At 40.4% G+C, this 13,916-nt stretch overlaps 1 long non-coding RNA gene across 1 annotated transcript; it reads left to right on the forward strand.

Annotated features, from left to right (window-relative positions):
* Nucleotides 1–8,938: 8,938 nt before the first annotated feature.
* On the forward strand, nucleotides 8,939–13,636 carry LOC146445385 (uncharacterized). The gene is made up of 3 exons (XR_014851801.1): nucleotides 8,939–9,081; nucleotides 9,202–9,792; nucleotides 11,625–13,636. It is a non-coding gene; the product is annotated as an uncharacterized LOC146445385 (long non-coding RNA).
* Nucleotides 13,637–13,916: the final 280 nt, after the last annotated feature.

Raw genomic sequence — 13,916 nt, forward strand, 5'->3', positions numbered from 1 at the left:
GCAATAAACCTTTGAAATACATATACAAAATGTTTAAATTATTTTCTTTTCAGAATTTAAAAATATTTGGTACATATGTAAGTATTATTATACAGTCTAAATACCATCTCATTGCAGTTACTGATCACATGGTGCAGTTTGCCTAGAGACAGCACAAGCACAGAGCAGAGCCAAAGTCATGGGAGCCTCTGGATCAAGCACGAAGCCAAGATGCAAACCACACAACTACAGAGCTGTGCCACGATTAGCCACAGCACACACAGGTTACTGATAGCAAGTTTACTCCCAGCTCATATGTTTCTTTGTTTTCTGGATCTGTGTGCCTCACTAACATACGAGTATCAGGACATGCTGAAATTACCCACTGACTACATGTTTCATTTTCCCCTTTTCTATGGGAATTCATTAGCTGTCCAATAAAAAGGCACATTCTGCCTTTGGTTGCTGTGAAAATCCCACAGCATACATTGCCAGCACCTAGCAACATGGATTAGGTAATAGGAAAAAATGAAAGTATTCTTTAAAGTCTATTAAAAGGATAGCACTTCCCTGTGTCTTTTCCAACAGCAGATTTTTCCTGCAGGTCTCCTTCCAAGAGAAGGTATCTTGGTAAATTCCCCTTTCTCCACATGAGGATGAGAAATGTATTTCAAATTTGTTGCAACACAGCTCCACTGTGGTGAGAAAAGGTTGAAGATAAACAAGTTTTCATATCTGCCTCATGAGGATACTGGAGACTATCCATTCCATCAAGGCCAACAAAGACATAAATGGCAGGCCAAAGAAAGTGGACAATTTGGGGAGGCTTTCCTTGGCTGCAAAGAAAACCTCCTGCCCAGGAAGACCAAATAGTCGAAGACCCACTTTGAGAGAGATTATAGTTTAATTTTCACTCTGTTCTTTCCCACCAGGTGTCCATCAGACACAGCCTCAGGGCATATAAATCCAACCATGCACTTCACCAGGTAAATTGAGCAACTGCAGAGCCACAGGCAAGTAACAACACAGACACATCTCTCTGGAAGGGAGATGTAGCTTTTGCCTACCCCTCCCCTGTAGTCATTCTCCATTGATCTTCACCACCAGCTTTCCATTGATTTGGAGCTACTTCTCCGATTGCTATTGTCAGAAGCACATGCTAATACAGTCGCCCTCAGGAGTCTGAAGAGGTAGGGCAGCTACTTGCCCACAGGAGATTGTAGCTCTCCCAGATAAATAATTTTTCAGGTAATTAAAGACTTGAGGTCACCAAAATTTTTTTAGGTTCAGCAGGAATTCTGACTACTTGCGTTTCAAAACTTACACAGCATACTTGGGAAGGAAGCACAGAAACTTATTTACATTTGGGGTATTTGCTGACAGTATCACAAAAGTACAGAAGCCAGTCAGCCCACCAGCACAGATGAACTGGGAGCCAGAGGTGGCCCCAGCAGATGCAGCACCATCACCAAGAGGGCGCTACCCCAGGGAGTTTGAGCTGGGTGAGGCAAGAAGGATGGATAACAGCAGATCCCAACAACAATCTGGTGATGGCCAGGCACAGGCAGCAGGTCTGAAACAAACTCCAGGAGACAAACCAACAGCCCAGGAGCAGAACTGGGCACAGGCACAGCTTCCTCCATATCAGGAAGAGCTAATCCCTGGCAGCTCCCAAGACGAATCTGCTGCTGGCCAAGGCCTGGCCAATTAGAAATGGTGGTAACACCTCTGTGATAACATATTTAAGAAGACAGAAAACAAAAAGCTGTTGCACCATTGTAGGTGTGACAAGAGAAGAGTGGAGTAAGAATATGTGAGAAGAACAACTGTGCAGACACCAAGGTCAGTGGAGAAGGAGGGAGAGAAGGTGCTCTGGGCACCAGAGCTGAGATTCCTCTGCAGGCCATGGTGAAGCAGCTGTGCCCCTGCAGCCCATGGGGTACCATGGTGATGCAGAGATCCACCTGCAGCCTGTGGAGGAGAACCATGCCAGAGTGGGTGAATGCCTGAGAGGAGGCTGTGACCCTGTGGGAGACCCTTGGAGAGAGGGGCCCTGCTCCCATGTTGGAGCAGCCTGTCCTTGAAGGACTGCACCCTGTGGAAGAGTGACTCATGCTGCAGAAGTTTTGGGAGGAGTGCTGCCCATGGGATAGACTGATGTTGGAAAAGGTCATTGAGAACTGTCTCCCGTGGAAGGGACCCCACAGTGGAGCAGGGGAAGAGTTTCTGAGCAGCAGCAGCAGAAACATTTGATGAACTGACCATAATCCCCATTCCCTTCCTCCCTGTCCTGCTGTTGGGACAAGGTAGAGCTGGGAATGAGGGAGGGCTGGTGGAAAGGTGATTTTAAGGGTCGATGTCGCTGTTGAGCAGCTAGCAGAGTAATGAATGCATCGGTTCTCAGTGGCAAGAAGGAATGACCTTTATTGTTTTGATTTTATCACATTTATAGAGTTCTCAAAAGTCACCCAGATTGGTCAGTCAGAAGCCTTCCCCCAGGCCTGATTGGCCAGGCCTGCACTGCCCAAGTTCTGGGACACTGTTCCAAAACATCCAAACTTTATCTTTATTTACAAAACACAAGAAAACCTCTCATGGGAAAAACTGTGCTAGCCACAGGTCTTATTTTACTTCTCATTATCCTGCTCTGATTTTGTTAGTAATAAATTCAACTCATATGTCTAAGTTGAGCCTGTTTTGCTCGTGACAGAATTTGATGAGCGAACTCTCCCAGCTCTTACCTCAACCCATGAATCCTGTGTTAAACTTTCTCTCCCCTGTCCAGCTGCAGAGGGGAGTGAGAGAATGGCTTTGGTGGGTGTCTGGCATCTAGCCTGGGTCAACCCACTACACACCTATTAGTGCACCTGGGGCCGTGACACAATTCTTAAAATATTTACAGACAAGTAAGGGACTAAGCACAGCATTGGGCTCTAGGGAGAGAGGGAGGCCCCATACTTCAGATACACTCAGCCTCAGCAACTCATCAATTGCACTATAGTGTAAGGACCAAAAGGTCCATCCCTCCTCCTTTCATGGCTCCAGCTTTGCACATAAGTCGACTCCTTTGTTTCTATTTGTATTAATCTTGGCTTCCCTTCCTTCTTTCCCACTTAGTATATTAAGAGCAAAATCTTGTAAAAAAAACCCAAAACAAAACAGCGAAAATTAAAAAAAGGAGATCCTTCCACACATTAACCTAAAATTCATTTTTATGTTTGACTTTTCCTTTTAAAAAATAAGCACAGATTTCAGGCTTGAAAAGATTGTTCAAGAAATTAATTCACCTAAGCCAGCTGGGACTGGTAAAAGCAATCAGTCCTTAAAGCTTTTCTCATCCTTGCTGAATTTCCACACCATTATTTTAAAACTGTTCCTCCAGTGGGTAAAACCAAGGCACTTGGGTCCACCTGGCACTTTTTCAGGTGTGGAAAGGGGTCACCAAGCTCTAGTGACTTCCTTGTTAAGATTTTCATATTTGTCCCAGAAACCTGGGAGCTATCTTTCCAGGTGTAGAGATGGGATGCCCCCTCTTGTTCTATGTGGCTTCTTCCTGGTAAGGCTGGTCCCTGCCAGCCCCCAGAGGAGCAAAGACATCCCATAGCTTTTAAGATTCAGTGAGGGAAGCTGCAAGGTCAAGCTGGGCTTATGCTAAAACCCCACTGTCCCCACGGAGGGAGCTGGATTGGCTACCTCTGCTGTCACCAAGTCTGTTGCTGTAGCCTCACATCTACCACATGTGTGGCTGACCCAGGCAGCTCCAAAAATGAACATGCTACCCCTCTTCTCTGAGCTTCTGTCCCTGTAGTCAAAAGCCCCAGTACCCCCAAAATGAGAGAGAGATGGGGATATGTTTCAATGTAAGATAGCAAATAAACCACAACTTTCACTAAGAAACACAGCTTTAAGGACTCTCCCATTTTATTGTAGGCTAGCCTTCCACCTGTGGTCTTTACTGACCTTTCCATTTATTCACAGTCTTGCAGATGGTGATTAAGTGTTTACTAGGAGCTTTATCAGAATGCTACACATGTAACAGTGGTGGCTTCATGCATACAAAATGCACCAACACCACCAGAAGCTCGTGAAGTGGTTTTGTATCAGCAACTACATTGCATGGCATATTGCTGCTCTGCAGCAATTTAACTGCTTCCCATTATATTAAACACACAATATGGTAAAACCTCACCCCACAGTTCCAACTGAAAATAAATGTTTTTCACACCTCATCTGTGGACTGTTTTTTGCTTGGTCACACACTTGTCCCTCTCCCATTCCTTCTGTCTCTTTAAAATGTGTGTAGCTCCCCGTGGCTGTGGAGGTAGGGTGACAAAACATAGTCTGAATTTGATGCAAGTTTTCTGAAAGCTTTCAGGTCACAAGCTACGAATGCTTTTTAAGCAGTTAGTCTACCCACTGTGATTTGAGCTATCAGATGTCAACAGTAGGACAGTTTGTGCAACTAATTATATAGGATAGCACCTGTAAGGAGTGATGTAAGGAGATTTTTAAGAGCAAGGAAGTTTGAAGCATTTCTTGCTAACTCCTTTTGACAGCTGGTATCTGTAGTGTGCTGTTTTTCTATTATTTCTAATGTGTTTCAGAATCTCACTAATTCAATCAAGGTAGGAAATTGTCTCAGTTCAAAGGTTACACTTTGTCAGGTAGGTACAGTCTCTCTAGTTCCTTATTTGCAATAATTACACAGATTTTCATAAGGATTAACTTGAAAACAATTATTGAAGCTATACCTTATTTCTTTCTTCCTGCAATTAAATTACTGGTTTTCTCCCTTGAACACTCCTTGAGATTTTATCCAGACTTTCAATCCTCAACCATGTTGTCAAGCAAAGCAGATTATCCAAGTAAAATCAACTCTTTACGATCATAGCAAAATTAAATCTCTAAAGGGTCTGTAGGCAGAGTTCTTTGAAAACAAAACAGCCAGCTGAACTGAGTTAAGTGGAGAGGCCCATGTGCTGGAGGGAAAGAATGCCATCGTGAGGGACTTTGACAAGCTAGAGCGCTGGGCACACACAAACCTCAGTGGGTTCAACAAGGCCTTGTGCAAGGCCCTGCGCCTGGGTCAGGCCAACCCCAGTGTGAGCACAGGCTGGCTGTGGGTGTTTTTGGGAATGAAAAGCTCAACATGACCCGGCAGTGTACACTGGCAGCCCAGGAAGCCAACCATATCCTGGGGTCACCAAAAGCAGAGTGGCCAGCAAGGGGAGGGAGGGGATTCTGCGCCTCTTCTCTGCTCTGGTGAGACGCCACCGGGAGCACTGTGCCCAACTTTGCGGTGCCCAGCGCAAGAAAGTCCATAGGAGGGACACAAAGATGGTTAAGGGACTGGAACACCTCTCCTGTGAGGAAAGTCTGAGAGAGCTGGGGCTGTTCTACCTGGAGAAGAGAAGGCGGCCCTGAGGAGACCTTATAGCACCTTCCAGTACCTAAAGTGGCCTGCAAGAGAGATGGAGAGGGAGTTTTCACAGGGGCAGGCAGTGACAAGGGAAAACACCCTTAAGATGAAGGAGGGTAGGTTTAGATTAGGTTTAGGTTTACATATTAGGAAGAAATTCTTTTGTGAGGGTGGGAAGACACTGGAACAGGTTTCCCAGAGAGGTTATGGACTCCTCATCCATGGAGGTGTTCCAGGCCAGGCTGGATGGGGCTCTGAGCTACCTGACCTAGCAAGTGGCATCCCTGCCCATGGCAGGGGCGTTGCAGCTGGGTGATCTGTAAGGTCCCTTCCAAGCCAAACCATTCTAGGATTCTCTGATTCTATGGCATAAAAAATGAGTCATTTCTTCAGTGTAGCTAGAGCACACCATGGAAGGGCAGATGGTTCAAACAAGTTTCAATACCCTATAGCCTAAAACTTTTATCTAAACCTAGAAATTGTTAATTCAATAAGTAGCTTGTCTTGTCCCTATTAATTTATACATCCACATTATTTGACACATGTTGATAGGCAGTAGATTAGTGAGACATAACTGAGCTCAGCATTCTCCTTCCCTTGCGTTAGAAATCAGTACATTAGAATAAGCAAAAAAAATAATAGAAATAGCCCAGTCATCATATTGCAGAATTGAGCAGCCCTGAGAGGTAGAGAAATTCGTGACATTTATGTCAATTAAAAAAAATGCAGTAGAGATGTAGTATTACTGACAAATTTGCAATTCATATACTTTTGCTTGAATAAGGGCAGGAGTAAACCCAGTTTTTCAACCAGTGAAAGCACAATATATTACTTGCAAATTAGAGAGGCTTTATGTACATTTTCAAATACAGCAGATCCATCAGGTCTACCAGTAGCACCCATCACAGAAGTCCAAGATGCTGAGTTTAATCACTGTCTCTTAGCTAGTCTGTCAGCACTTCAGCCAAGGTCACTCACTCAGTACCTCAGTTAGTTGTTAAGTATTTGTCTGCTTTGGAAATTTATGACACCTGGGTTTATAGAAGATTTTATGTTAGGAAATATGCCACTAGGCTTTGATTGCAATTTTTTTATTGTAATCATACTGTTTGCATAATTGGCATAGGGATCTTCATCAGATTAAAATTTCCAAAAGTGGGTTAAAGTCTTAAGAAGTTTAAAATGTAACAAGTTTGTGAGGTGAAATCAGGTACATGTTAAATAAGTAGACTTTACTAGCTGTAAGAAAAGCCCCTGCTGCAGGTTTTCAGGATAGTCCCCTAACTCCCTTTAAGTCATTTCACATATTAATTTTGATTTATGTGTCTGGTAGGTTTCTGTTAAAGCATTTTGCAGCATGCCCTGAAAAAGAAAAATAAAAAAGGAATCAACGCACATCTTATACTCAGTAAGCTGAAATATTACAAGTGGAAATCACTTGCTACTTACAGAATTGTTAAAGATCCTCTTGCATGTGACTTCTTACTGACAAACAACTTTGAAATGTCATCAGCAGCTCAAGTTTGTTCTCCTTCTTCCATAGTTATCATAGTTACAGCCTTTCTATGAGAAAAGGAAAAGTCACAAGAAACGAAAGCAAGACAATTTCCTTTTCTGTCCTAACCTCCTTTTTTTTTTTTTTACTATCTCGAAAATATAGAAACTCACCTATTTTTAATAATTGCACACCTACATTTTCTTGTGTATGCAGAGGATTTGCACTCCCACTTTAGGATATATTTTATTTCATTGAGACTGTGGCAACTTGCTCTCTCCTCATTCCTCATAATTGGCAGCAATCTTCATGAGCCAATTTTTTTCTTATTTTTCTTCCTCAGCTAGATTAGTTTGCTGATCCCAATGCAGGGAGTCACAGCTGCTTCAGCCAACACAACCTCATGTACAAAAGGAAAACATCACAGACACCTTCACCTTCTACCCATAGTCCATGCCTAAAGCATGTTAAACTGGCCAAATAAATAAATATAAACTAGGAAATGCTCTTGAGTACATAGCATCCTCACGGCCCATTCCAGAATGGAGGACTGTGGGCTGACAAGGAGGGGTGGTTTGCAGGCATCACTGTTAAAAACAATTCTCTTCTGCAGCCGCAAAGGGGAAGCCTCACTACTGTTGCTCACAATAGAGGGGCTGTAATGTCTTTCCACTTCTCCTAAATCCATTTTTATCTAGGACTTTACCAGCTTTGGATAAGTCTATCCAGAAGCAAAATGAGCCGATTTTGTTGTTTCCATCACAGACCAGCTGTAACTGAATCAGAAGCTACAGAAAAGTAACTGAAGAACAAGGGCTTTTGTAGGTTGTCTTAAGTGGTGCTCGACAATTACTCCAGTCTTCAAAGTAACTGAGCTTTGATTTGAATTTCTTTACATCAAGAGAAGCTTTCTATAATACTAATAACTGAGATCTTAAAAATTACTCAATACAGCTTTTCACTTCCTCATTTAAATGCATTAAGAATGAGTTTTACTTCCCATTAATATTTTTTGCTGCCAGATTTCTGTTCCCATTCTTACAGAGCGAGGTGGCAGTCAAACCCCTTTCAATAATCACACAGGAAAAACAGGATTCTGGGCTACCAATAGTGTTTTTTCTTCAGAGTGACAGAATATAGGCAGTCCAGGTAGTACTAAGCAAACATATATGACAGCACTATCAATCCCCTTTTCTTCCCTTAAAAAAAAAAGGTTGTTGAAGATCTAAATCTGTTAGTTATAGCTATGACTATTACCAGCTGCAAGTATAGTACTGTGAAAGGAAATATTAACCACATAACTCTAATGATTTATATTTTATAGACACAGTACCGCATAGAAAATTATTACAGATTTTGGTAGTCTCAGTGTATTGCATGGGAGGGCAGTTAAAAAAGTTGATACCAGAGGCAATATTTTTCTAGTTGAATCTTGAAATACCTACTCTTTGAAAAAAAGTCTTGGGGTCTAATGCCTCTGAAATGAAAAATTAACTTGGTTTAATATTTTATTAGACAAGACAAATATTACTCTAAAATGCAAAAAGGTTTCAGTTCTCATTTTGGTAAATGCCATTTGATTGCCTATCAAGAAATGAGCTACTGATAATTTAAATACCTTAGAGAATTTAGAACCATTAATTAACCTAGCATCATACTTAGGCAAGCTCATAAGTGTGGGTGTCTGAATATCTTCAATTTCTGGTGCGAAAATAATAAATCTGAGGTAAATAGTTCTAGTATTACCAAATACTTCCCCCCAGAGTTTTGTTCCCATTGACGCTAGGACTGAGAGGAGTCCTGTTTTAAATCCTAATCTCTTTTCCACAAGCAGGGTTAGGCAGAGACAACAAGCCCTGAAGAGCTAGGCAATACATTCACCAGCTAGCACAACATATGTGCAATGCTTACTGAGAGAAAAGCAAGAACTAAGGTCCTACCCAGGGCGTGGTGATGATGTCCATGCTTTAATCAATACATCTGAATGAGCATGTTCTTGTGAACAACTAAATAAACTTCTTGTCTGCTTTCCCCTATCAGCTCCATTTCTCCCTTTTCAGGTTTCAAATTCAAGGCACTTTCTTCCTTTGTCAAAGCTTAATTATATCCCCTCATTTGTTTTTCACGGCTGGTGAGGAGTGATCAGAAAAGACTAGCAGATATGAATAAGAAATCCCTGGAATACAGGGTAAGCTGTGGAGTCTGTTAAATTTTAGAAGAAAACAAATTTCAAATGAACCCATTTAGGGTTAAAACTGGCAGTTTGCACCTTCTTTTCCCACTGTCAGCTGTATGTTCTTTTAAATAGGGCATCTACTGAAATAGCTCAAGACTGAAGTTCCCATTGAAACCATGAGGGACTGAGGGAAGCTGGATACTGCACGCATTTCAGAACATTATCTGACAAGATGGTTGCAATTTGTTCAACCCTTCAGACACAACTTTTCCTGACAAACTAGAAAACAAATGCAGAAAAACAGATTACCACTACTTGTTTCCCAGGCTTGAACAACAAGCAGATGAGCTGATCTATTGAAAATCTATTGAAAACACACACTATACTACTCTATTACCCTTTCCAAGTCACAACCACAGTTTCGAGCAGCTGATTTTTAACCTCAAAACAAACACAAAACTGCAGAAAATGTGCAAAGCCACAGACCTCAATGATGCACTCCTCCATTTACACAAAGGAATTATTTCTTTTTTTGTCTTGCCACCATGTCCATGGTAAAAGAAGGTTTGATTTGAGCCAGGGGAAATCATCTTCAGTGAAAACAATGTAAGCACAGTCAAGCAGATGTCCTTTTTGTATAGATTAAACAATGGTGAAGACATCATCTTAATTAAAGTGCTCAAGAAAATTACTTGATTTTTCACTTCAAAGTTATACTTACAGGTAATTGTCCTAAGACCAGCTGTATTAAAACTATGTATCAGAACAATATGAACATAGGAGCACATTTGGTTCTTCATTTTCACCAGAGATCCCCAATTATCTATTCAATGATTCATTTGTCTAAATAATTTCATCCTTAATGTAACAAACTGTAAGTCTTTTTTCTAGTATTTAGCTAATGCCAGAAACATATCTTAAAGTAAATATTGATTACATTTCCTGATTAACAAGGTGGGGAAAGGCTATGCATAATGCCAATATGACCAAATCATTTGTAAACCCAAAAAACAATGGATAAGGCAACCAATTAATTAGGAACTGGTCAAGACAGTTGTTTGAAGGTACTAATTGTTGTTATAGCAATTTTTCATTATGGGTCTGTAAAAGTATTGTTAGTTTCACAAAGTTAACAATTTTCTCACCTTTTGTTGATTTCTTCAAAGGTAGACTTGCTTCTCTTGTTCATTATCTGTTGTTTAAATGGCTACTTTGATATTTTGATGCTTTTATGCTTGTAAGCAATTCTTACCAGCTACAAAGGCAGTTAGTGTTTTAAAGTACCCTAGAAATAAACATGTCAGAGAAAAATGTAGAATCACAGAAATGCAGACACTTCAAGTAACACAAATAATGGCCTGTGTTACTGAACCTTCATCTCTTTCCTAAAGGCTGCTAGCACCCTTCCAATTTTTACTGCATTACCTCCTAAGTACTGCTGGTTAAATCTAATTTTGCTTTTCTTTTTCATTCCTCAATCCTACCATGACACATCAAATAGAAAAATGGATTCCTATGTGTCTTTTCTCTCAGACCTGACAGCTCAATATGTGGGGTGAGCCTTAAGGTAATGTTACAGTACAAGGGGTTTCCTCCTGCTGCCACCCCCCTGCACAGCTCCAAACCCATTTAGCACACCCCACCTGCACTCTCATTACTGAATTCTTTCTCTTCTGTGTCCTGTGTTTGGCACTGCCAGAAGAAATTTTTATTCTTGTAACAGTGCAGCCTTTTGGAACACAACATGCTCACAACAGAAATCACTCACAGCTCAGACAAGACCCAGAGTGTAAACACAAAAGCTGCAGAAGGAGCCACAGCAGTCGCCCCTTTTTCTATCTGGGCCTAAACTTATCTTTTTCTTCCTCAGGTTTGCAGATGGACATTGAATTCAGAAACCTATCTCTCTGAAATTACTCTTTTTAAAACTTTTCAACTTCCTCTCAACTCAAATAAATTTAAACCTATGTCCCCCTCTTCCCTCCATTTCAGTTAGGTGAGCCAGTACCTCTCTCTGTTTCAAGGTTTGATGGTTCCTTAGATCTCGATTTCATATAATGACTTCTTAAATATGCAAAATTTTTTCTATCCTTTGGCACAATTTTATGTAAAGATATTTTCACTAAGGTAAGATAAAAGTCATTAAGAAATTCTTATGGTGTCTATTTAAGTTCTTCCTCTCTACTTCTAAGCCAACATTTAGAAGAGGGTGAGGTTTATTTCATTATTATTACCAAGATTATAAATCCATAGTTCAACTATTAAACTATAATTTGAGCTAATGATGGTTAATTACTAGAAGTCATAGAACTAACTTCCAATAACAAACTGGTTGTATGGCAAGAAAACCTGAGTGCACTGTCTTATTCTATCTATCCACCATGAGCTTTTGTAAAAATATTTTCTTTAACCGGCATGCAAGAAATGTATGGAATTTTCCATCCTTAGAGCCTGGTCTGTGCTGCAGACTAAACCCTGGACAAAACTTTGCAATGCTATTGTAAACTCCCAGGGTGAGGGTATTTCTTGTCTAATTCAGTCTTCTTTCCATTTAGTCTTGAACTGTAACATTCAGTACCACAAAGTTCCCAGTGTATAGTACTGCTACAGACTCATGTTTGGATTCACAAGAGGTCAATCAGTGCTGCCTACTGTTCAAGCTGCAGCTCCCCTTCCAGAAACCTGTGAACTAATGTGCATCTCTCCAAACTGGCACTCCCAAATGCCGGAACCTTCCAAGGCTGAGCTACACTATTATGAAAAATCCTCTTATGTCTACATTGACTTCATGAAACTTTAGTTCCCACCTGAGTTTTCATAACATTCAGAATCCACCTAGAAAACAAAGGATGTCTCACCCTCAGTTCTTCTGCTAATAAAGATGGCAATATATTCAGCTGGCTAGAGTAAGGGAGGGTCTGTCATGTGCAGATATGTATATAGGGCAATATTGTATGGCAAGTGTAATATCCAGCGTTTAAATTTAGGCTTTCAGTATGATTTCAGGCTATGTCAAGTACAAGACAGAACAACTAAAAGAGTGACTGAATACCACCCATGTTGTTTTGAAATGGAAATATAATCACAATTGGAAGTGTCAAGCGATATTTGTCTATAGCCACAGATACCTCAGCCACAGTTAAGTAGGTCTTGCCAGGGTCCTTGAAAATAGGCCATGTTGGCTCTAACAATCTGAAAGGGAAATCCAGATTAATATAAACCTTTTTATCACTCTGTCTCTGTTCACAGTCAGTATAAATTCACAGTTTTTCAGCTTTTGTATTTATAGCACATAGGACTTTAACCACAAGAAGCAACATCCATTTTTGCAAAAGTGTCTGAACTGTGATGCTTCTGAGCAAGAGTTCCTAACTTTGATAGCCTTTGAATCCCAAAATACCTTCAATATGCTGGTCCGTTGATTAAAATATAAGTTATCAGTCTGGCATGATAAAGAAATAAAAGTGATAGAGAGCTGAATATTTGGCCTAGAAATACAGTTTGAATATAATTTTAATGTTTTTGATCGTATTCACAGGGGCTTTTACCTTTTTCACCTAAGCATTTGAAGGACCCTGAGTCCTAAAACATACATTATGACAACGTCATGGCAGGTCAGCTCTCAAAAACATCGACACAGATTGTAAATTTAAAATACCCAGCTAAGGTGAGATATTGAGGGATGGTCAAGGGCTTCATTCTTGCGGTGCCCAACTCTCCTGTGAGTTTTGAGAGCACCAGCTGGAGGTCCTGGGTCTTTTCCATCATAAAACACAAAGCAATTTTTACCAACTCTGTGACAGTAGTGTTTCACACATGGGCCTGGGTTGAGATGTGTCTCTGGTGGGCCCATAGCTCATCCTGAAATGAACCAGCATCTTTTTATTAATTAGAGGTCTGCTTTTCCTGCAGTACAATAAACACACATGCCACCTTCTCATGGATTTGTAACAGTGTGCCCACCAGTTTTTCCATGTTTTTGGGTACCAGATTTTGATACATTTCTGACAAGCAGCATGAGTATAGATAACAGGACATAACACCATCTGTTCAGAACTGATATTTTCTCTGCAAAATCACTTTATGTTGTGCAGCTGATTCTTGTCATCTGTTATCTCAAAACTTCTAATATTTCACTTCAGCTTTAGCTATGAGCACACGTATGAGATACATGTTTCTGACTGAAGAAGCAGATGAACAGTTACTTATTGGCTGCAGTTTTACATTCAAGAAAAGACAAGTCACTTCCACCCAGTTCAGCCAGGAGCATTCTGAAGCTTTTGTGTGTTAGGAGTATTGGCACTTCTATTAAAAAAAATATCATCTAGGAGGTTCTCATACATTGCTGTGTTTCATTGTCCCATTCACTCTTCATTAGAAATTACCCATCAAATATTTAGCTACCCAGAGATATTCCCTAACCCTTATTAAATATTTCAAATAATTTAAGAGTACCTGGCACATATTTATTTTGCACTTGTCCCTGTCCTTCTGATTTTTAAACATTTTGTATTTAAAAGGACTCTAAACCCAGAACTGTGACACAGTTTTTGTCTGAAGCCTTTGCACAGGGTAAACTCAATAAAGATTTCCTAATCAGTATCAGCAATGCACTGGTGCAAGAAAGAAGAGTAACCAGTCTGAGTATATTCATTACTCAGGTAGGCTAATATAATGCTTTTTTGTACACATCTATAGAGTATTTCACCAGGCAAATATCTGTGTCTTAGAGTAAGATTAGTAAAATATATTGTATAGCAAGGTTAAATTGTTAAGTTTGGATAATCATGATTAAAACAGAGTACAATTGCTTGCCATGAAAAGATGGATGCCTTCAGCAGAACTTG

The sequence above is a fragment of the Lichenostomus cassidix genome, chromosome 1, assembly GCF_008360975.1.
Source record: "Lichenostomus cassidix isolate B80296 chromosome 1, HeHo_3.0, whole genome shotgun sequence".
Lineage (NCBI taxonomy): Eukaryota > Metazoa > Chordata > Aves > Passeriformes > Meliphagidae > Lichenostomus > Lichenostomus cassidix.